Source organism: Molothrus aeneus, chromosome 2, assembly GCF_037042795.1.
Source record: "Molothrus aeneus isolate 106 chromosome 2, BPBGC_Maene_1.0, whole genome shotgun sequence".
NCBI classification, from domain to species: domain Eukaryota; kingdom Metazoa; phylum Chordata; class Aves; order Passeriformes; family Icteridae; genus Molothrus; species Molothrus aeneus.
In genome coordinates, this window is record NC_089647.1 from 84,728,662 (window position 1) to 84,754,844 (window position 26,183).

At 36.1% G+C, this 26,183-nt stretch overlaps 1 protein-coding gene across 1 annotated transcript in view; it reads right to left on the reverse strand.

Moving 5' to 3' along the window:
* The window catches only part of GABRG3 (gamma-aminobutyric acid type A receptor subunit gamma3), a 305,491-nt gene that overhangs the window by 261,209 nt on the left and 18,099 nt on the right, over positions 1-26,183 (reverse strand). The gene's annotated exons all lie outside the window — the stretch shown is intronic.

Sequence of the window (26,183 nt, forward strand, 5' to 3'; positions counted from 1 at the left end):
CAAGGTCTTGGCCAACTCTTAATTCCATTTTCCCTAGATCTTTAGCCCCCTTCTTCATTATCCCTTGTACCTCCATCCCACTCCTTCTGCTTGGGATGAAAGTCAGTTTTAGAACTTTGAAGTAAGTGCATGCCTCTTAAACATCAAATTTCTTAAGATGTTCAATCAACATGACCTCATTAAATAATTCTCTTAAATTTCTAAAAGTTTGCTTTTTTAAATAAATCAACTGAAGTGAAGGCTAAGTTGAACCAATGTGCAACCTCTTCATTTAACAGCCTTGGAATTTTTTTCAATTTTTTTTTCAGTACTTACAAAAGCAAACATTACAGTTTTTTGGCACAGTAATTACTTAGTAAAAAAGTCAGACTGCTATCACATCCAGTAATAACTGAACTTTATGATGACCTTCACACATTAGCTGAGAAAATTACAAGCCCAAAGTGACCAGACTTTTTCAGCAAAAAAGTAAAATTCTTTTAAGCTATCAACTTAATTATGCAGTAGAGAGACATCAAGAGTAAAGAATCATATCAGCTATGACATGCTACACTTATAAGAAGGTATTGCAAAAGATTGTTTGATAAAGGTAAGATGAAGCTAAGAGTCTGAAAAAGAAAGTAAATCTTTAAAACTAAAAGTAATGACTATGTCAAAGTACACTGATACTAAAATTACTTCTACAGGAAGAAACCTTACTTAGCTTATCTCAACTGGCAACTGAGTTTCAAGAAAGCGATCATATGATTATACCATCTCCTCTGTACATAAAACAATATTAAACAATAATCCATTACTTCAGCTGCTTCTTCAATCAATCATCTGTTTTATTTTGTACTGAATACTATAGTTGTCAAAAAGATTTTTATTCTAGTTATGAGAAACCTTAACTTCATACTTGGATATCATTAGCAGAAAAATTTCTCACAACATCTTTCTGAAAGACTCCATGAATAATAAAATCTAGTCCTTGGAATATATAGGTGTCCTGTACATCCTATATATGGATTTCCTTTAAAAGAAATGAAAAACAAATCAAAACCTTAAAATCCAGCTCTACACAAAAATCCAAGGGAGTTCAAACCATGTCTGTTCCACTTATAACATGATTTTTTAAATGGAACTATCCCATCCAACAACAATATTAAAACATGACCTATTTTCCCTTAATAAAACAAAACAATCAGCACTTGTGTTCTGGACAATTATTATTTCTTACTCCTAAAAAATGTCTTGTTTTCACTAACTCCGGAACTGTCAGATGCTGTTTGGAGGACACTGATGATACCAGTCAAGTATGACTCCCACTAAAAGGGAAGGAGATTTCATCATAAAAATACCTGAATAACTAGTGGAATGAGCATCTTTGAATCATGCAGCCTATTCACAGTGTTGAGACCAGAAGGTTCCATATATCACCCAGATCTCCACTTCAAAAATGTTTTTCTCAGTAAACCGTCCCAGGTCTGTGGCAGTGCTAACTGATGTTGCTGAAGGGAAAAATCAAGACATTTTCTTTTGCCTTTATTGCTTCCCCCAGTTTCTGTTTTGACAGCTCCTCCTCCTCTGTTTCCAGTACATCTGTCTCTTCCTCTATTCTCAGTTTTGCCTTCAACTTTGTCATCATGGCCATGTATTTCTACATACTACACTCCCAGTCCAAAAATCTGTATCTTATGATCTCCTCTACTGTAGACAGATACAAATATTTGAGAGCTAGTCAAAACCTCCATTTTCATCTTTAAACCACCAGCAGCATTTCAGTTGCATTTCAGGCCTTCATCCTCTCTTTTTAGGGTGGGGGGTATGGAAAACTTGTTCAAAACCAAAAAGCTTTCATCAGATATAAGAACAAGTATGTCCCACAGTTTTGGCATCCAAAACTTGAAGACAGCCTTCTTCAAACAAAGCATCCAAAACACATTCCTTCATCTGCTGCCTTCTCCCATTTTGGCATCTCAGTTTAAGCTAATTTTTTTTTCTGCTTACAAAGGTAACTTAGCACCACAATATTCCAAGGAATCCTATATAAATTCCTGTCAACATGCTGAGTATGTAAATAATCTTTTTATTCCAGATCAGGATATACAGGATCCTATTAAGTCCATATTTTTCCAGATTAGATATTTAGAGGGCATGCTGCTAATATTGCTCATACTAATTTAGGTAGAATAAAGGTTTGGAAGACAATGGATCAATCTGTTTAACTGCCCAAGCACATGGCATCCTATTCTGTTAGAATGTAGAGTATAAAAATACACAAAAGTATTCTACTTTTCTACAGAAAATAACTTCTGTAGCACTAGTTCTGGATTTTCTAGACAGAATTATGGGGGAAAAGCAATTAACCTGTAGATTATAAGGTCCTTGGGACAGCCCTGTTGCCTGCACAGTACCAGACCCTAGTATTTTAGTATTCCTTAACCTCTTAGGGATGTGCCAGTTTGGACATTTTTGTAAATTTACAGGAATAGTAGGTTGACCCTGCCTGATCCAGGCACCCACCAAACAGCTTTGTCACAACAGCCTTCTGTTGTCTGTACTCATCTATAAGGAAAGGTAAGTAGAGAGAAGAGCAATGCATTGATCAAAATTCAGTGATGAGTCTGAAATACAATCAAAATGATCCAAGTCCCTCCTCAATGCTTTCTCCCCAACTCCACATCACAACATATCTGGTGTGATAAATTACAAACTAAACTGAACATCAGGTCAAGATTAAAGTGAAAAATTTTCATAAATTAAACGTATAATCAATCAAAGTAAAAATACCACAGCTTTAGCCAACTTAGCTAATTGTGTTAGCTATTCCATGACAGTTTCACGTTTATTAAAAAGCTCTTGGTCTTCAAAACTCTGATGAACATGAGCCAATATTACTACATTTAAGGATGCCTAATTAAGTTGCTAAAGCATTACAGCTAAACTTGCAAGTGAACCTGAAAACTTTAGAATCTATTTAGAAGTCTCAGAAATCTATTTTTAAAAAGAAAAAAGTATTTCAGCTTTCAGTATCTTGCAGCCTTTTATCTACCCAACTTGTTTCTATCCTGATAATTTAATGAAATTGCTCTTGTATAGTTCATAGCAATATTCATTAGAATTGCAGATTTTTTTAAAACCATGCAAGAAGGAAGTTCAATTTTTCCACATAAAGATGGATAGAGAAAACATAAAATTATTTGCTTTAAGAAAATTAATATTAAGCAAGAACAGACTCAAGCAATGGAATCTACAAAACCAAAATACAGCTGAGAAAAATCTACATAAGTTAGCTGAACATGCCTTTAAAATAATACCAGCAGATTTCCAGCGAGTTTTAAAACCTTCTTTTTCACCTTTGTCAGCCTTTCATGCTACTCTTTTACACTCAAACCCCCATCATTATGTCCTACCCTTAAATTAATACGCTGTCATTTAAAATTTCTTCTGACATTGCATGGTAACAAGAGTCATATCTCCAAGAATTATCAAGTGTCAATTAGGATGGTCATGTATAGGACAAAGAAATAGGAAGAAAATTTGCCAAATTAAACCAAATTAATATTTTTCTTTGCTTGAAAAATATTCTACACAGCATCCCTTAATAAAAAAAAAAAAAAAGTCTATTACTCTGGCCTGGTGTTGGCTTGAATGTCACCACTGATGTTATAAATTATATTAGTTTTCTAGGTTGATCCTAGAATCTTTATAAAGCTATTAATATTTGGCAGTTACAACTCCAAGGACTTCCTCAATTATCTCCCTCTTGCCCTCCCACCTTTCTGAAACTAAGGGACCATTACAAAAATAGAGATATTCAGCTGAAGACTCAGCTAATAGAGAAGCAGAAAGAATAAGGATCATGAAAAGCTTCTAAGAAGCAAAATGCAGTTTCAAGCTTATATTGGATCCCACTTCTGATTATTTTCAACAAAATAATGACCTCCACAGTTTAACATAATGTAGCAGCAAAATTTCAGACAAAAGTCAACTAGCTCTGACAAATGTATATAGATAAATAAAAATGCTAAGAGTTGGTAAGAAAGTATGGTAAGAAAGTATAAGTCAGCAATTTATTAAACATTCTTTTTAGTACTTACTGATAAAACTAAGCCAAAAGTATATCTGTGGTCAAAATGCTTCAAGAAACTAGAGGAAGTATAAGGATAGTAATACCACACACATCTGTTTTCCTCTTGACTATAAATCCTATTAATTACAATCACTTGAGTTATTTCCTACTCTCTTGACTATATTATTCATAATGATGAAAAAAAAGTAAAATCTAAATGGACGCAGGAATCACTTCCGAATCAGAATGCTTTCTTTCATTTTGTACAAATAAAACATCATCCAAAAGAGAAAGTCAAATAAGAATAAATTCCAATAAATTGCCAGCCAAATAAAAAGAATTCAGAACAGGCTGAGTAATGATCTCACCCTTCTCGCTCTTGCCTTCCTCTAGTTGTTTACTGAATTCATTTCCTAGGCCAACTCAGTTTCCTCCAAAGAGATCTACTGTCATGAAACTACTACCATGAAACAGCCTACTATCATGAAACTCTTTTTCAGAGCTCTAATATACATACCTCTGAAACATGAGGAATAGGGTTATAATCTTTTGGAGGATTGCTGTGAACCTTAAGTAACATATGCACAAACCTGCACTTTACCTTTTTTAATGAAGAGTGGGAAAAAATTGAGAAGTAAATAGCCACACCGCCCTGCCTGTCAATCACTTGTAGGTTGCTAAAGCAAGTATTTCACAATGCTTTTAGTTTGACAATGAGTTTGTGGACTGCTGGTCCTCAGTATGCTGTTAGGACACTTGACTGATACTGTTTTGATAGTCACAAAGCCCTGGTGAACATCAGGAACTAAGCACTGAATTGCTAATTAGACCAAATGCACGCACGTAACATTTGCACTTTGCTCAACTGTAATAATGCTTTGTGAAAGCTGGAATAGCTCTGTAATTAATATGGCTAATCCATTAATAAAATCTAAACCCCAGGAAACAAAAAACAACTTTTTTTTAAAGAAGTGAAAAATGAGTGCTAAAGGAAGGAGCAGATTTCCATGTTCAGACATCTGCAGCCTTATTGAAGGCCCAACAGCTGTTGCTAGCTTTAATCCCATGGAGACAAATTCATGGTATCTGCATTTCTGTATGTTTCTGTTGGTAATCTGACGGACCTGAGAGCCTGCTGTAACTGGACTCATACATGCATGAAATAAATTCTGCAGATATTAGGATTTCCTTGGCTTCAAATGGTTGCCTTGGACACAAAGAGACACAGACTTAAAAATAGAGCAGTTTCTACATGTGGATTAGACAGTCAGCATTCCTTGGGCCAGACAAATGAAGATAAATCATAGCTAAGAAAGGCTGGGAAGAAGCTTTCTTGCTGCTTCATCTGACTGCTAAATTAAATCAATTGGGATTGAGAGAATACTGCAATCATGGATAGCTGCACCAGTATTTTTCTAATGGCAAAATATTCTTTCATCTTTAGATTAGTTCAGCCAATAAAGGTATTCCACAGCTAACATTTCATTTTTGTTTCATCAGCTTATCAAGATCCGTTACTGCATGAGGAGGCCATTGAAAAGAAAATTTTGAATAATCTCTAGAGAGATTTTAACAGTTTTTCATGCAGATAGTTCCCACTCTTCTTCCCAAACATCAAATTACCTTTTAAAAGTTACCAATTAAAATATGTATCCTTCTATGACAGTAATTGGCTACTATTGTGTATATAAAGAAAGGAAAAGTTACATATCCATTTTTTTTCCCCCCCTCTGTATAGAGCAAAAAAAACAATAAACCAGTCATGAGGCCACTGTTTATCATGTTTTGGTCAGTTTCATCCCGTAATAAATAATCCCATGTAGGTAGGCTAAAATTTTGCCACAGAATTAATCACATAGTTGTCTGACCTCCAACACCTGAGCGCAGTCAGTGTCCATATTACAAATGCATCCTTGATCTACTACGCACTTCCTAAAGTTTGTCACTATTGCTTAGATTAAAAGATGAGTCATGACCTCATTCACAGAACTGTGAAAAAATAAAGAGGGGGAAAATGGAATTCTAAGAGTTACCAACAGATAAAAACAATACATGAATTGTTTTCCCATGTTACACTTACAGCCAAGTTGATGGAGTGGAGACTCAATAAATAGAATATAAAGTGGAAATATATATGGAAAATTAACTGGGCTCGCATGGGTGTCATCAGGGTACAAAGTACAGCTGGAAGCTAGTTACTATTACCATTCCTCAGGGATCAATCACTCAATCTGGTATTCTTTCACATCTTCATTAATGACCTCAGTGCTTGACATGGCACTCTGGGAAAGCGTGCATAATACTGCCGGGAATTATCAACATGCTGAAGGCCTGGGTTGCTATTCAGAAACACCTTGAAAAAGCTAAAGAAGTGAGCAGAACTCACAAAATTTAACATAAACAAATATAAAGTTCTGCAGCTGGAAGGAAAAAATCCACACAATGGCTTTGCAGGAAAGGACTGGAGGACTAATGGGCAAGTTGACCCTGAACCAGCAGTTCATGCTGCTGTGGGGGTGAGGGGCAACCACATAATGATATGCACTAACTAAAGCATTTCCAGGGGGTTGAAGGACATGATTGTTCCCCTCTGCTTAGCCCTTGAGAGGCCTCCTCTAGAGTGTTGTACCAATTTGGGGATTTTCAGTACAAGACACTGACATACTGGAGCAAGTCTATCAGGGGATCATCAAGATCATCAGGAGATTGAAAAACATGAAATATATTTAAAAAAAAAAATCAGAAAACTTGATTTATTCAGCCTAAATTATAGCCTTAGGGGAGCTTCTCAGCTACATTATGGGAAGATATATAAAGAATATGGAGCCACATTCTCCTCAGAGGCAGGACAAGAGGCAATGGATACAAAATGGAACACAGGAATTTCCAGTTAGATATATATTAGATTTTCTTAAACCACAGCAGCGGCCAAACAAACTGCAATAGGCTGCCCAGAGAAGCTCTGGAATCTCCATTCTTGCAGATGCTCAGAACTGCCCTGGCTGAGGCCCTGAGAAACCTGATCTAACTGAAGCTGCTTTGAACAGAGGTTTGGACTAGATTACTGGATTTCCAGAAGTCCCTTGCAACCTAAATTACTCCATGATTTAAGCACGAATCAGAATTATTTTTCCCTACTTTTTTTCTATCAGTAAATACATTTTTTTGTAAATTAAAAAGCAAAACAATACCAACAACTTTTTAGAATAACAAATATTTTGACTTAATTACCACTTTTTCACATCCAAGATAAGCCTATGTTCAGCTGATTTGCACATTCCTAGTCAATTAAGGATTGAAAATACAAATTTCATTCATACTAAGGACGTACATAAAACTACATTCATGCATTGATTGAATCAGATTCCAACAAAATGGACAGAGTGAGAAATGATAACAAACAAGATTATGATTCTGACTCTGCAACTGAAACAACCTTTATGCTAGACTGGAATACCACATAATTGTCCACCTCTTCTGACACAAGTCAGTCTTCTTGTGACTACAAAGAAACTGTTCAAATTTAAAGGAATTACTATAAACTCTGCTCTATGCATAAATTTTAAAGATTGTCCAAAGTTAGTCTACCACTTGAAAAACTCAGTATTGAACACTGAGAAAGACTGCCTGTGGAAAAGACTGCTCCTGCTCTTGCAATCACACTTTAAAGACTTTCATTTAAGAAAAAAGAAACTGAGCAGATAAATATGGCAAACCTAAATTTCATCAGTCTTTATCAACCAGCTTACTGATGAGCCAAAATCATCCCCCCATGCTCTCCTTCACATGTGATTTTTGGTAATTGCATGTATAATGAATTAGAGGCTTCTGCTGCTAATATTTTTTCCATGACCATATAACTATGTCTAAACTCACAAGAATCTTCTATCATACACCTTAAGCAATGCTTTACTATCCAAATTACTTGGAATATGAATTTTAATTTTGACTGCTTTGGAATTTTCTTAGTTAATCCTGAGCTACCTTGAATTTCACTCACACACAGAAACAAAACAAAATCCAAACAAAAAAAACTCCAAGCAAACAAAAGAAACCCCCGTAGTTTTTAAGAGCTACAAACTTTCAATTGATTAACTCTTGTGAACTTTGGAAAATTTTAAGATTCATCCATCAGTAATTATAATGTACTTCACACAGAGGAAAACACCATTACTTAGAATACATTGACATTTGCAGTGTTAAAATGTTACAACTGTATGAGTTGACATTTATACAAAGAGCCCTCAAATTCTTAATTTCAGTACAGTTTGTATACTAGAGTAGTAGTAGGTCTTTAATATTAATCATATTATTAGGAAGAAATTATATGAAGGGTAAAAATCAATATAGTTCTGTTGTACACACTTTATAAATGTCCCATTTGCTAAAAAACTGGTAAGCATGACAGAACAGCAAAAAGAAGGCACAAAACCACATAGAGAATGAGTTATGGAGGAGTAGTCAACTGTGCCACAGCTCTACTGGCAGGGAGAAATACATGTTATAGAGAAGGGGAATGGTATAAGTTAGGATTCAGTACAGCTAAAGGAAAGTAAAGGCAGAAATAGGACTTCACAAGGGAAATGAGAGTAAGAAATTATGAAAGAACTGAAGTAAAGATGAATTATTTTATAGAGATGGGGAAAGAAAGCAGAGGAACCCCTAGCAGGCCCCTTACTTTGTAATATGTATCAGTAATGAATCCCAGTATCCTCACTCTTTCCACATGGTATTCTGATTATATGCTGCTCTTATGTTAAGTAATTTCCATTTTGCCATGTAATGTCAGCAGTTTGAAGCAGAAACTCTTAAAAAAGACAAGGGAGACAGAGAGAGTGCCTAGGCTTTATTTCCACACTCTGCCAATGGCAGACTGTATGAATTAAACCCCAGAAAGTAACTAACTCTCCCTTCAGATTCCCGTTTCCCTTTTTTCAGCCTGTAAAGATCATCTCTTCCTCTGTTCATTTACTTGATCCAGCACATTGCATCTGGAAATCTGGATTTCGACTCTGTCATGGTAAGAAAAGAAACATAAAGGAAAGCAACTCCATTTCTACTCTATGATGTGCTTCTTCACCAGCACAGGAAAAGAAGGAGGTGCTAATCTCTGCATTCATCTGAATGACCAAATTGAAAATTCTGGTCATTTAATCCTCAGGAGCAGAAAACTATATTTTAGGTCTAAGACTAAAGAAGTATATATGAAAGGACTAGCACTGTGGAATCAGCTCATGAATTAGAGGATAACTTCTGTTTTTATTGCCCTGCATAAAGAAAAGTGTTTTCAAGCATGGTTCTAAGGTTATAATCAAACCTGTACATTAGCCTGGTCTACAGTCTATCCTTCCCATAAAACTTTCAGTTACTAATTGCTGAAAGATTTCTCCTCCTTTAACTAATTTAGCTTTGTTTACTGCCATTATATATTTAATACTCCCTCTCAGGCACAAAATTATCATCATCTCCAGACAAAGAAATCTCAGACAGGGATTGCACTCCCAGTGTAGGAAATCACTGTGAAAAGCAGAGGCATTTTCAAATCAGTGTTCACCACTAGCTAAGACCCAGCCAATCAATATACAGCTGTTACTAACAAACACAGGACTCTGTGCTCTGTAAAGCAGGTCAGAACAGCTACTGGGATCCACAAAATAGCTGCACCTTTATAACCTTTGAAAGAGCATGATTTAGAAAGGTCCTTCTGGTCACAAAGCCAACTGGGAATTTAAGAGCCCAAATATTCTTTAGCTTGTAGACACATCTAGAAATCCCACAATAATGGCAACACTTTCTTTTCTTTATAGCACACCTTTTATTCCCTCCATCATGAAGCATCACCTGCATTATGTCTAGGACAACAACCAACAATTTTTCCATTCATGGCTTCTCTCAGTCAGCAGGGACACCTTCATACTTGATTGGCACAAAAAGATTGTACTGTGTCCTGCATATCCAACATAAGAACAGCCTCAATACTCCCACTAGTTTTTCCTAGCTAAGGAAAAGGTCTAGAAAAATTTTATGGGCACAGTCTATAGAAAGAATAATGGGCAGCACCATTTATTTTATTATAACACAAAATATAGGAGATGCAGGTACAAAGTGATTCTGTCTTTTCCTTCCAACATCCACAGGAAAACCAACAAATCCTCTTAGCAGAGCTCTTGTATCTGTTATCTTAACAGAATTATAGAATAATAGGGGTAGAAAAGACCATGTTGCCATGCACCTGGATCCATTAAAATTTGAAACTGAGCCATGGGCTTGCATAGTTGAATTATATCAGAAAAAACACATTCAAGACTCAAAGCCATCTGAGAACTCTAAAAATTATTTCAATTCTCCATATAAAGAGCAAAACTCTCGCTTTCCTTTTCATTTAATATTAATGTTATTTTTATTATTAGTCTTACTATTGTATTTTCCATTATTAAACTGTTCTCATCTTAACCCACAAGTTTCTGATTGTCCTGCCCATCTCACCTACCAGGGTCAGAGGGAGTGAGAGAGCAGTTAGTTGCATGGTACTAACTTTGTGCCAGAGCTTAAAAGAACAGAAGGAAAGGGAGGAGAGAAGAGACAAAGTGAAGTGGTATGAGCACAGGTGAGAAAAGGCAAGGCAAGTGAGCAACAAGCCAAGGGGACAGCAACTTTGCCTCACAATTTTCCCCTAGAGAAAATAAAACCCCCAAAACTACATCATCATACTTTCTTCAAAGGCTTTCTAAAAGTACACACAATTTTTGAAAGGAGAAAATTAGTTGAGGAAACGAAAGGTGATAAGAAAAATATAACTTATCTCCAGTGAATCTGTTGGGAGAATAAGCAGAAAAGCAGTATTTCATACTGTAGTTCCTACTTTCAGGCTGTACCTTCAAGCTATGGATTGGATAGATGTGTCAATTTTGGTTATCTGAAAGAAGATACCTTTGCTTGGTTCTGTATCTTGAATAGAGACACTTCTACACAGCATTACTGGCAAGTATTATAATCAATAACTCATTGATTAAAGTTAATTTCTTCGAAATATATACTATAGTAAGTAGAGGAATGCACCTGTAAACTTAGAGATTTTGACCATTCACATGTATGACATTAAAAATTGCAGGCTGATTTCATAATGCACTAATTTTAAATCAATGAGTGAGCAGGGATTTGATTTACATGCCAAAAAGCTCTAGAGCCTTACTTCCAACAACTGAATTCTTCTAACATGATGTAGAACTTACCATATGTCATATGCCTTCAAGCAAATCATGCTGAACCTCCACTTAAGCCTTATCTTCTTTATTCAAGGAGTGTTTCTTGCTTAACTATATCAAAATAGTTAGGGGAAAATAAAGATTTTTGTTAACCTTTGCACTCCCCCCAGTAAAAACATTCCTTAAATTACCTGGAAATAGAATATGGGGCATTATTTGGAGTGTATCATACAGTCTTCCCTTGAAAATATGAGCTGAGTTATTTTTCTCACTCAGTTTTCTAATCACTGTAATGTGAATTACTCATCCTACATTTAGAAAATATAGGTTATGTTCCTTTTGTATTCTGAGTATCCACAACAACCACTGAAGAGGGATGCAAAATATTCACGGAAATGACTGCAGAGCAAGAAAAAAACAAAATCAACCTAGCTACCAACAACTAAATACCTAGTTTGGGTAGGATTCAGTAGTGAACTCCTGAGCTCAAGTCCTGGCTCTTTTCTAGGCGAGGCAAAAATCGTGATCTACATTCTCCTACATTCCATCAGAAAGGCCTCTAATTATTTAATCCCGCACTTTATCTCTGTTTCAAGTTCAAGAAATTCTCCTGGCTCATGAGTAGAAAGCTGCTCTTTAAAAGGCTATTAGAAACTCACAGGTTTCAAATGAGACATGTCACTTTACAGCGCATCCAAAGAAAAGAAAACACAAAAGCAAATTGTCCATTCTCCTCAACCAGCTCCACCATTCAGCAGCCCTTCTGCTCAAGAGGCTGCCACACTTTCTGCAGGCTCATCTCATGTTGACTCAGAGAGTTTCATGTAACTTTCTTTTGTCCAGTTTATTTGTTTCTTTCAAACTAGTCCTGAAAAAGCTGCAGGCAATCCACCCTTCAAAAACTATTTGTCAGGTCATATACATATGGATTCTGTATTAAAACCCACTGAATTTCCACCAGAAAGTGAGATCCCTAGCCATTTCAATATCTCATCTATAGAGATATCCAGAAGTTACGTAGTAAAACTAAGATTAATACAAGTATTTCACCAAAGATAGAACTATACCTGGCTTGACACAATACCAGTGCAAGATGCCTTTTAAGTCTCAAAGCTACTTTCACTGGCAATCCCAGAAATTTAGGATAAGCTGATTAAGAAATCAACATACTTTCTTTAAACAGCAAAAGGATCTTAAACCCTACCTAAATCATGCCTCATTGCAGAGGAACTTACACCTTTTTGCTGCAGGCAGAAGATGATCGTTAAATGGCAGCAAGTCATAGTTCAGCAAGGTGTTCAGTTGTGTACAGAAGCAACAGGACCTGGAAGCCCCTCTCTTCCAGCTCTTCGAGGAGAGCCCATTGTATTTGTAGCTGATGCAAATTTACAATAAGAAAACAGGCACTTAAGGATATACTAAAGAGAGAAATATAAGGAGAGTCCAGATAGCATGGAAGGCCTTTCCATTTAGCTTTAGTGTGTGCTTAAAAATATATGTTGAACGTGCGACCAGACACTTATCTGTTCTTATCTTGTCCTGGGGTCCATCAGGCACAGCATCACCAGCAAGCTGAGGGATTGGTCCCTTCTGCTCTGCACTGGGGCAGCCTCACCTTGAATACTGTGTGCAGTTTGGAGCATCACAATATAAGGAAAATATTGAACTGTTAGAGAGTATCCAAAATAGGAACATGAGGAAGTTGAAGGGCCTTGAGGAGAAGCCGTATGAGGAGTGTCTGAGGTCACTTGGTCTGTTCAGCCTGGAGGAGATTGAAGGGAGACCTCATTGCAGTCACAGCTTCCTCATGAGGGGGAGTGGAGGGGCAGGCACTGATCTCTTCTCTCTGGTGACCAGAGACAGGACCCAAGGGAATGGCCTGAAGCTGTGTCAGGGGATGTTTAGGTTGAACATCAGGAAAAGTTTCTCCACCCAGAGTGTGGTTGGGCAGGGTCCCCAGGGCAGTGGTGACAGCACCAACTCTGACAGAATTCAGAAGTTATGTTCCACTGGAGCTCCAACCCCAAGGCCCTCCTGCTGGGTCCCTACAAGCAGCTGCTTGCACTACAATAGCAAGAAAGAGAAACTCCTGTACCAAACAAAGAGCCTCAGACAAGAGAAACTATGTCTCTGTTGAAGGAGGAACTACTTTTGCAAAACCATGGTAGACTATCAAGCAATGCAGGACTGTTTCATCATGCCTAAATACAAGTGAGAAAAAAAAAATCAACCATAACTTTGACTTTCCAACTCCTCATTGCTGCTGCATTACAGCAAGATCACTAGGAGCACAGAACATTGCTCTTTTACACCAGCTTCAGTAGCTCAAATGTAAGCTCTCCAAAAAATCTGGCCCACACTCACACTAAAACATGCACAACACAGGTGGAATCAGAGACCTAAGCTGCTAAAACCATTTTTTCTGCAGAGCATGCACAACCACATTTTCAGGCAGATTTCCTCAGAGACAACAGAAGGCATTTCTGACATACAGGAAATGCACCAGTTTTCCCCCTCCAAAGCCTTAAAATTTAATGTCATTTTTAACTAGCATGACATAGCAAGGCTTGGTGAAAGTTGGAAGGTCACTTGCTTTTGAAAGTGAAAAAAAATACATGTTCCTATATTTGCTTCAGAGCCAAACCACTGAATGAACCTGACTTTAGCAAAATTTTATAATATATATATCTGCTATTCTTCACAATATTAATCTGAAATCCACTATTTCTAAAGAAAAATATTACACAGATGTTTAATTAGGTTATAGCATCAACCCCAAGTACTTATACCCTTATTTGACCATTTTTAGTTTTATAGTCCAAGATAGAGCCACAGGAACAAATTACTAAATAAAGCTAAAATTGCCTACAGTTTTTTCTGGGTAAAACTGACCCTGTCCTCCATCTCATCCTGGAAAATGCTCAGTTCAAAGAAATGAAGATTTAGTCCATGGACAAGCTTCAAATTCTGAATGAAAATTGAAACTGAGCCTTGTAAGACTCCATTACAAAAAAAATATTCAAAAAACACTTTCAAATCTGTTGCCCTCTTTTTGCAAAAGTTCCATACCTTCTTGGTGATGTCTCACGAGCGGCTCCTTGCAGCACTAACTACTTCTTCGCAGCACAACCAACAAACTCCATCTCTTTTGTAGCACTCTTCTTATTGGACACAGCTGTGGCCTGTTAAGGGCAGGCCTGTTCCTAATTTTTGGTGATTAGTACAGCTGCAACTCCTCAGGTGTGAGACTACCTTCTGCACTATTTTCTTACATTCTATCCCTCCACACAAATCTAGTTCCTGACTTTAGCTTCCATGTGATACTTGGCATAAATCAGATCATTTATTTAGAAGCTGACAGATTTTTTACATGCTCCTCAATTTAATTTAATTATGATTTTGACTGCTAGTTTGTTTGTCATTTCATTCAAAGCATTTTACAAAGATCCTCATAAATCTAGACCTATAAAGAGTTTGAAATTTGAGAGATTCTAGTATGTTATCACTGGCTGTATTTTTACAGGCTGAAATATATTAGTAACAGAACACAAAAAACCAATTCCACATGTAAGAGGTAGTGAGATATCTAGAAAGAAGCCACATTCCTAAACACTACTATGTCAACAAAAACTTCATGAATAAATCTGAGCTAAATCAAAGAATTTACACAAGTTGACCATTTAATGTATCAGCTATCATTATCTAGAACAATCACACAATGCCAGTTTAGCCAGACTTTTTAAAAATCCAGAAGAAACTCTCAAGTAATTATTTTAACCTGCCTCTTTTCAGTTAGCTAACCTTGCTGTGCCACAATCCATCAAAAACTCTGTTAGCTGGTCCAGCTAGGCAGCTCTCAAAATACAGGTCAAATTTTCTCTTTTTAAGATATTCTCCCAGACTTCCTATATTTGTTTACACTTTTCTTTTCTTTATGCCATTTTTACAGTACTATCCAGATGGCAAAGTAATGCTCAGACCTATTTACATAAATACAGTTTCAGACACCAGAGAGTTACAGAACACATTGCAGGGAAAACAATGAAGATAAAGAGATTTCAGGAGAGTGCAATCAAACAATCTTGCAGTCTTTTTTTTTCCTTTTTTATTCAAAATAAAAACTCCTAGTATCTAACCTTTTAATCTGGAAATAATAAAAGGTACTTTAAGTAAAAGGCAATATGAAAGCAGCAGGCTAGCACAGATCACATTTCCATCTACACTGATGAATTCAACCAGTTATGTCAGGTGAGAAACTGGGTCCCCTGTGGAATTCAGACTGCAGTATCAGGCATCAGGCAGATCCTGTGATACTGTATACATCTCCTATTTATTTGGCCCCATCCAGCACAGAAGAAATTCCCCAATTTACAGGTGTTTCACTTTGCACTCTCCACACAGTGCAAATTCAAAGAAAAGACAGAAGGCAGTGAGAATCCAATATGTTCTAGCGCCAAAATCAACTTTGGGTAATTTTCGGTCTTATAATTAGACTCTCAGTGTGGAGTATTTTAGGAGAACATGGCTCAAAATTATGCCTGGCATAGTTCTATTCACTTTCTGAGAGATTAATTTAGCTCTTTTATTGTTTATGCTGTTCCACACACTGCATATAGGTATCAGAATAAGTCAGAAACAGAGACAAAATCATTGACTGCATTTACCTCAATCACTATGTATGCCCTAATTGAATCACAAGCAAAAATGATTGCATGAACTGAATTTATCCAAAATTGATAGTCTGATTTCAAATCAGCATTGAGCCTACATTATTCTGACCAAACAATATAGCTTGATAGCTCATCTCAGTGTCTAATGAAGTAACATTTGCATAATGCATGAATCTAGCTTAGGAAAATTGAAACTGCTTTGCCTTAAAGATGTCCAGATGTTTAGTGAGCATGTGCTCAAGGCACAATTTCACCCAGAGTAATGAAGACCAAGACTGAGACAGATAAGTAATACAGGAGGAAATTTTTTATTTCCATTTGCAGTGGGAAAGACCAGCAAGCTTTTTGGTGATCCCAATCCTTCAGTTACTAGGAGCAGTAAAATTCAGAAACTGGCACTCTTAGACAAACAAAAAAAAAGCTTTTTTGATTCCAATATAATAATCTCTATAAATTGAAATTATATTATTGTACCTTTCTGTAATTCACAAATTTGACTGCTTTGTAATTTGACCACAATCTACAGGCCTTCTAGGTAATGAGAAACACATGCTGTGCACACTGCAGCAAATATACCTCAGGGAAATACCTACCTGGAAAGCCATTTGAAAGCACAGAGCTGTCAGAGTCTGATATATGGAGTGTGTGTAAGCAGATGACAGTTATTTCTTTGTCTCAGTTAGCCAACACACTTTACCAAACATGAACTATCAGCCAAAGCTCACAATCCCTGGAGTTCACTAGCTACTGTTTCCAAGAAGGATTTTGAAAGGCAAGGTCTAAAAACAAAGGTAACTTACTGGTTAGACAATACAGGTGGAAAAAGTCTTAAAATCTTGGGCACACATGTCCTTTTTCTTATCTGAGAGAACACTGCAAACTTCTAGCCTGTTTAGACAAACACATTCTGGGTAAAAACAAGAATCAACAGACAATAGAGAGAAAGGTTAGTACATGCAACTGAAGAAGAAAAAGATGCAACACACAGGAAAGGTGATGAGCAGTTACCACTTGCAGAAATTACAGGAGCACAAGTACAGAGCCACAATACCCATGGCACTTTTGAGCTGGTGCTTTTCTGTCTTCAACAGGATTATGAAATTCAGTTTCCAGGATTTTTCTTTTGAAGGATTTAGTAATCTCTCTTAAGGAGAAGGACCAGGAGATCTGAAATAGCATGACTGTCTTATGGAATGTTCTCAAAATAGTACCAAACATTTCTGGACTTCCCCCTCTCTTGCAGCTCCCTGTGCTGTATCACATTTGTTCAGTTTCTTGCATAGCCTCCAAAGAACTTTTGGCTCCATAGAAGAACAGTAATAGAGAAGCAAATGATATGATAGTGTAATCATCACTGTGTCTATGTCAACATGATGAAGAGCCTGTAAGACCAAGTGTTTTTTCCACTTTTCCTTCTAAAAGATGGCCTAAACTCCTTCCTTCAAATACTGTTATTTGAAATCTCAAATTAAAACAGGTACAACAATCCTATTATTATTACATATATTTTGTTTAGGCCAGAATTCCCAAGGAACAATACTTAACAAAAATCATACCAAATTTATTCTAGTATGCCAAGAATCAATAAGATTTCGTCTAAATTTCTAATCTCACCTTATTCAAATATTCACTAAATATGCAAGGAAAATATCAGTGGAGCTGATGTAACCATTGGCATTTATGTTAAGCTAGACACTGTAAGAAAGAGTTTGACACCCTCATACTTTTATGAACCTGTTGCAATTTTCATAAATCTGACCTGACAAACAGAGGGCCATATTCACAAAGGTATGAAGGCTAGGGATTTAATACCTCCTATTACTAAGTTCCTTAAATATTTTTTAAAATTCTGTTCTTGAAAAATATACAAAAGCAATTTTAAGAAAACCAGAATCAGTTATCCCTGCTCCCAAGTCTCCCAAGAAATGCAATTTGCTAGATAAATTATGGGGTAAGCACAGGAAACAGTCAGAAAGGATGACAGCAGTTTCTTTCGTTTAAGAGTCTCACAACAGCCTTGAGAATTTATTCTCCTAGACCCCTGAATAGTTTCCATACCTTTACCATTTATAACTTGAAGAAACCCTCAACAGTTAGTAAAATTATTATATTACCATTAAAATACCTGTGGTAAGTTTCAAAGCAGTCACTACACTTTAATGTCTCAGATGTTTAACTAAAACATATCCAAAAGTCTGTGGTCAAAATGATCTGCTTCTGTGTAGTGTAGAAAAAGTTAATAATAGTTATAATAACAGCTTCCTCTCATAACATTTCTTCAGCTTTCAAGGGTTGCAAAAAAAATTTGCAGAAGCAGGGAAAGAGCCACAAAGTTTCATGAGAAGATAAATTTTTAAGTGTAGAGAGCAACTTACCCAATGCAACACAGAATGTAACAGAACCACCTGTATCTTAAAAGTCTAATGAAAAGCAGATACAAAAGAAGACTGTGGTAGAAAGACCTTTGAGGAAGAAAGCTATGAAAACATATAAAGAACCTAGAATATCACTATTTTTGACCAAATAAAAGCCCTTTTTCCAGACCATGAAAGCAATAAATTAAGACTACTTTGATTTAAATGGAGGAAAGTGTATGGTGTTAGCAAAAGCACGGAAGTGCTGGGATACAATACAACCCTGCAGGCTGTAGACCTTTTTAATTGCAGAAACCAAGCATTTGTATTATTCTTCAGTTCTTTGTAGTCATTCAGCAGAAATACCTTGCTTATATCTGAAAAACTATATCTGAGAGTACTCAAGAGTCAAGGGACACCATGTTCACTAAAAAAATCTTGAAAGGAAATGTAATAAAATTCTCTAAAGCTTTTTTTTTTTTTTTTTCAGAAATCTGACAAAAAAGGAAATTACGACCAATTAGACTGATGACAAGCTCTCTTATGGAAAAAAAAAGTAAGGTAGGGAGGGTCTTCTGGGTTTTGCTCATGGCAATAATGGTGTGGAAAATCATTGTTCTGATATTCAAATGATGCTGATGAATAGTATTCATTCTTTACCACGCAAAAAACCTTACAGAAAACTGAAGATGATTCTGTGGCCCAATAATGGTTTATAGGGGGTTACACTGTATTCAGCTATTCCTTCCTAACTACCAAGCACATTTATAATGCTGCTAGAATTGCTCTATGGATGCTGTGACATCTAGGTCTACATCCCCAGAAAGTTATACCATGGCGTCTTATGACAACTTGTCATTAGTACATATCTAGTACTTACAGAACAAATCAGCAACATCCATTTGCTTCCTGAATAAATCCATAACTGAAAGCACGAAGGAAGACCAAACTCTCAAAACCATAGTTTAAATTACATCAATATCATTCAGGAATCCAATAAACCGGTCAACACAAAAGTAATTACTCTTTTATGGAGCAATCATGGAAAGCTCAAAATCTAAAATAAAGTTGATAAACACTTGACCACTCAAAAATGAAACTGATTTAGGCCAAGAGATTGCCAATTTACCCTAAAGTAATTCAATACCCTTTACAGCAATTTAGCCATAGTTTTTCTAAACTAACTTTCCCAAGTGCTGGCTATAAAGAATGTGAAGCCATGTATTGCTGAACAGACAAGAAGGGCAACTACTGCTTTCTAAAGGGACTTTAACACTTAGTACACTACGTCTAAAGGCCTGCAGGTCCAAGAAACAGGTTTTTGAAGTGGGAAAAATCAAGCTTTAAAAACTGCAACTTAATTTTTAAAGTTTTAAAAACTTTCCAGCTTTAAAAGCTGGAAAGGAGTTTCTTACCACTTTTCGTGTGATGGCTAATACATTACCTCAAAGAGGAGGTACCTGTTACATATTGTCACCCTGTTATCTAAGGAAAAAAATATTCAGCCTAGCTGCTCTTCAAATCTTTTTTAATATCCACTACTGAGCAGATGAGACATTTAATTTTACTATCTTACTGAAATTAAATTGCTCATTTGTCATACACCTTTTGAGACAACTCTAAGGCTAAGTTCATCCATATTTGACAATCTGCTTGAATTCTGATAAGACAGAGCAGCAGACCTAAGATCAGTTCTTTACCAAAGACTTATGACAGAATCTATCCCTCCTCCAAGAAGTAAACTGGATTTCCTGCCAATGCAGTAAATTATGGCAGTATGCATTTTACTGCTGCACATCACAGCACGTAAGCTACATTGCAGAAAAATTAACAGTAATTAGCTCATCCAATTGCACCTCAAACAAGAGCTGCCTAAGGCCTTTCTTTATCCAAGTCTGTATCTCCCAGGCCCTGTTTTAGTTACACAAAGTGGAGCTCTAGAGAAGACCAAATGTAGATGCTGCCAGGGTGATATGTAAAATAATGAATCTATGTTCATTTCCCCAGGCCCAGCTTCCTCTTTTCCAGTCAGTTTCACTTTTGAGATTATACAAGCCTCTCACAAGGCCAATGGGGGAACAGAAGCCACGGACAGATTCAAATTTCATTTTATTACTACTACCTCCCAGAAATATTTTCATAGGGAGGCACTGACTACCAGAGCTTAAGGCAACAAGAACAAGCTTGTACAAGAAGTGATTTTGTTTTATTAGAAAAAAGTCCATTCATCTTAAAAGTTTTCTTTAATGCATATATTTTTTTATTATGAGAGATCCAAACTTAATGACAGTATATAAATATGCTCTAGAAACAAGAACAGTAATCTGATCATAACCTAGAAAAATGTTTAAGTGTATGATTTGTATATCAGTCCTCGTAAACAAACAGACCCACTCAGACTAAAATTTAGTCCAGTACATAAGTGTTCTCTTAGGTCACAGAGCAACAAAGGAGCTGGTAAGATTTTCAGGGGAAAATACAAATAGCCCAAGGCATACCATTATTATAGTGATTCTCTGAACTCATCAACTGGAAAACTCACTCCTCAAAAATAACTGAAACCATCTCCCTACACAATTGCTTTATAAATAGACTAGGTGAGATAGTGAGATAGAGTTAGAAAAACACACTTCAAGTTAACAATGAACTGGGCATCAGCTCAAACAGTGACTTGCACTATCTTTGAGAAGATGTCTGTAAAGGAAATTCTTGGGGGTATTTCACAAGGGGCTAAAAATGGGATAAAATCTGGCTATAAAGTAGCTCTGCCATATGATGGAAAGATTCAGCAGGCTATGTTTCTATAATTGCAGCTGTTCTAACAATCATTTTAACAAATAGACAGAAAGACAAATATATCAAACAAATAAAGACTGAAAGCATGCAAGAAATTCAGGTTTAATCATAAGCTTTGAGTAGTACTTTAGACAAGTCTCCAGATCAAGACTATTCTTTAAGATACCTATAGTGTCCAGTGGAGAAGCAAAATGAGCATGTGGGGACTTTGAAACTGAAGTTCAAAGAAGTCTACCAATACATTAAAGGGTAAAAGAGAGTAAAAATTGCTTTTATTTTAGAACACTTAACTGAAAAAATGGGAAATATAGCACCCATAAAGATATATGGCTTAGCCTAGAGAGTGGACACAATAGAATGAAGTTATGAAGTACATAAAAGAAACACTCTGAAGTGCCATTTGAGAATACTTGAGAATAAAGAGATGACCAGTAGGCAACCAATTACTATTTTTATGGACAGGTAAGTACAGTTTATAAAGTTGTTTTTCACACTCTCTTCAACATTCTTTCTGTACAGCTGTGTTAAAATGAGACTCCAGTTGCAAAAACCACACAGGCGTAAATTCTTCCTTCACTAGCAATTTGTGCTGCAATCTCAGATTCTTGTAGCTACTCAGTTAACCCTGTTTGTGTGAATGCATAAATACACAGGCTTTGATGCCACTGAAGTTTAATGGTCTATTTAATCTCAGCGTGTTTACTTTTCTGTCTCACAAAACTACTTCTAGGGGATTTTTCCCCCACTATTTGTGTCTAGTTCCCAATTTGATTATTGGTCTCTTTCCCTTTTCTGTTCTTTTATAGACAAGCCAGTATTGCTTATCTCTAGAAAACCGGGTTACAGTAAGCCATGTTAAGACTATGGTTTACAAGGCCATCTATAAACCTTTACAGCTATTGACAAGAACCAGAGGGTTGATGAAAAATGGCTTATGGGTTTTAATGCAAAATGATATGCCTCCTGGACACCATTTTCAATGGAAAATACTAAAGAAAAAAAAATTTAAAAGGCAGATATCTAAAAAGTGAGTGATATGAAATTCATACATCTGCTTTACAATATAAAGCATGAGGAAAAAATATTGCAAATGAATTCTAAAATTAAAAATTAATCAAGAGAACTCATTTAGAAGATCCTTAAGATTTTCTAATATGGTAGAGCAGTCATTATAATTACAGATATAACAAATATTTTCAATAAGAAAAGATTGAATTAAAATCTTGCATCCTACAGCCTAACGTCTCCAATGACATTGCACCTTGAAATGGCAAATTGCAGATTTCTTTAACTTAATTTATTGGATGATGAAAACCAAGACAAAGAGATATAATGTGCACTCGAGAACATATAATTTGGCTCATAGAATGCATTTGTCATTTACTTTTGAATAAACCAGATTTTATATCCTTTAAATGAGTCTAAGTCCTATTATGTTCTTGATAAAGGACAGGCAAGATATTATATATGAGATGGCTTTCATTTATTAAAATGACAGCCTAAAATTTTTGAATGGGCATTCATGTATCTTGGAATTTTAAATTCAAAATACTCATAATAACAATAGTATCTACCATTTCATAACATCATGCCATAACTCAAAATGCTGAAATTACTCCTTTAAAGCTATTGCTACTCACAATCACTTCCTAGTATCACTAAGTTCATTATTCAGTCTGGTTTTCCTTGTCTGTTATTACACAATACCTATTTCTTCATATCAAGTTTTTTAAACCATGACCCAAAGAAATCTTCCATGTCACAGACAAAGGAAGAGTCACCCCTGTCTATTAAGAAAACAAGTTTCTATTGTCTTCATAAAGATAATTATGAGTCTCTAATAGAAGACCAACCACATTACTGTTCTACTCTTTCTGGAAATCTGGAGGTTTAAAATAGACATATTGAAAGTACCTAGAAAATGAGACACTGCTAAGACTTTTAGGAGAAGTGGCAGAAACTCTCTGCAGAAAGTCTGGAATGCAGGGTTAGCCATATATCCCTGTGGATTTTGGTGTCTTTGCCACAGAACACGACCTCTCCTTTGACTTGAAGCCTTTTTGATGAGGTCCCTAATATTTCTTCCCTTTGTGGCAGTTACAGCCTCACTCTAAAAAGATTCATTCTTCCTTGTATTCACATGCAGTTCATCTGAGATTAACTTTGCTACAAGTAGGTGTCTGATAGCAACTGTCTTTTTCCTGACTGTTAAGAATCCATTAGATATTAATATTCATGCTGAAGTCTAAGCATAATTGCAACAGTTAGTGACACCTGAAAAGCTTTGCTCTACAAAATCGGCTTGAATGTTCAGCTGAACACCCATTGAAAAAATATCTTAAAGAAAATTATTTCCTAGGTTTCACCCACTAGATGAAAATCACTGATGAAAACTGATCAGAAAATATACATGCAGAGTTTGATTTCTAGAGAAGCTCCACATGATTATCCCTCAGAAGTGCTGCAGACTAAGAAAAAAGTAATTGAGCTAAGGTCTAAGTTTGGAAGTACACAGCAGGAAAGTCCGCCTCGTACGTGTTGATGATCTCACCCGTGAAATAGAAGAGATGGAAATCAAAGTAATCATCACTCTTTTTGATAAATCTTACCGAGTTGCCTGGACAGAACAGCTCAACTTTTAATAATAATTTAGGGGAAGAAAGTTAAAAGTTCTTGTCCTGGTGAGAAAAAGAGCATAGGTGGGCTCTACCAAGAATCCCCATTTTTTTTTCTCCTGAAATGAGATTTTCATGCACATTCCTCTCCCTTTGAAATTTCAGTTATATGACAGATACCAGACTGAAGACATCCATTCTTCCTTTCTTCCTCTTCCTCTGACACGGGTAATCTCTAGCTTCTATTTCTGTTCAACTCTTTGTGTACCCATGCTTCAGTGGTTCACAGTCTACATGAAAAACTGCTTACTTAAAAGTAAATAAATTATTATTTTTAATTCCAAAAAGTGTTTGATTTTTTTCTTCCAGTAGACCAAATAATGGCTACTGAATACTGTAGCCAAACAGTTGAAATAACACAAACTGGGGAGAAGAAGCTTCTCAATCAGTTCTGCCACTTCAGAGACAAGCCATCATACAGCACAGTGGCCTGCAATTTTGTGAGGACTTGCCATCTTCACTGTAAATTTGAGACTGCAAGATCATTACTGCTCTCTTATGTATGTTTGGAAAAACTCCAAAGTAACAGAGCAGAAATGGAGTTTTTGGACAAAATTTTGTTACATTTGAGTGCCTAATGTTAATTTCCTATATTGGTAATTAGTTTGAGAACAGAAATGAAATTCAAAAATACTAAGGTAGTTCAGATTCAGTTTCAGTGGGATGTACTGTCCACAAGCACACCTGAAATAGAAATGAAATAGAAATGAATTCAAGGTGAAGCACACCTTGAATAGAAATGTCCATTTCTATTCAAAAGTTTAAATATAACTTTATGCAGTCTTGAGTCCTTAAACCTCAGATACCTAAATTTTGTATTTCATTCTTTTACTTATCATTCTGCCCTTACACATTACACATATTTTTTCTTCAGCTGTAAGCAAGAAATATCTCAGTGTCATACACTCATTAACCATCCTAACAAGACCATTTACTATAAAAGAGATACAATATGTATTTTTAAAATGGATATTTTGGTGCATTTATCTATTTTGGGTATCTTGAACTCAAAAGCTATATTGAACTAAAAGTTAACACATAAGTAAGTCTGTGCCACAATAATCTTCCAAAACCCACTGATTTCTTATATTACTAATTTTTTCCTTCTACCTGAAGTAGTTTTGATGAAATGCTTTCTTATTATTCCACATACACTTCCAGCACCCCAAAATTCTACTTACAAACTAATTCAGAGAGGCAAAGAGCAAAAACACATTGTCCCCATTGCTTTGGAACAGAGTGCCCATTCCTAGAGTAAATGCAAGCCAAGGACCTTCCAATAAATTGTTCTCCAGAGAAGTCATTATGGTATGCTGTCACCCTTGAGCCAAGAATGGCACAAGAACAGACGAGAGACCCAACTGCAAGGGCAGAAAAAGAAGCTTTATTACAAAAGATTCTTTGGTTTATATAGACTGATACGATACACTCCACTTGATTGGCTAGTTAATAAAAAACACCTTTCTCACACACCATCCTTGAGAAGAACAGGAAAACAAAGTGGAAAACACCACCTGCAGATTGTTTATACTAGCAACTTATCACATTCCTACAACTCCCTAAAATTCCCAGAAGCCACTGAGAGAAACGATTGCTGTTTTTCTCTCCCTGACCAGACTGGCATCCACAGTAGGCCATCAGGGAAGGACAAGATAATTAGCTATTTATTAGTTCAAGAATGGAGCAGCTACTCCCATTGCTTGACATTCAGGACTTCACATGAAATATCAATCAACACATTTCACAGTTGGTGAATATGACACCAAGATGTCCACAGCACATAATTTGTTTCTGTGTTCACTTGCCAGATTTTCAACTACAAGGGTGCATAGGAGTCTCTGACCACCTTGTATTTGATATGCTGCAATGATTTGCCTACTTTCACATTTATAGGCAAAACCAAAGAATAAGGCTGAACAGACACCTTTTAAATTCAGGAGATTTTCTTCCAAAAATACAAAAGATACATGCAATGCATTCATTAGATTCTTATAGGAACACTGTACACGGCAGCCTTTGAATGCCATTGTGAAAAGAGACATTGCTTTGAAGAGGTTATTTTAAAATCTCTAAGTACAGTAAGATATTAACAGGCCCTCCATTTCCAAGTTGTATTTAAAAAAAATCAACCTAATTTAAGAAGGGGAATAATATGATGAATCCAAACTCAAAAGTTGCACAAGCAGCCACAACTACCCATAACCCTATATCTACATAAGCATTCAGCTTGCTTTTTAAATCTGAGTATGTTGCTGCAGCACTGAGGAAAGACCTAGAGTTCAGACTGTCACAAGGGACCAACCATAGGTTTATTATTGCCACACAATCACACTCTCTGTTTCTCCTGCCTTTACACATACAGTACATCTATGAATAACTTCTTCAAAATTATACTCTTACATTCAAGACTGTTGGTAACTCAGTGAAGG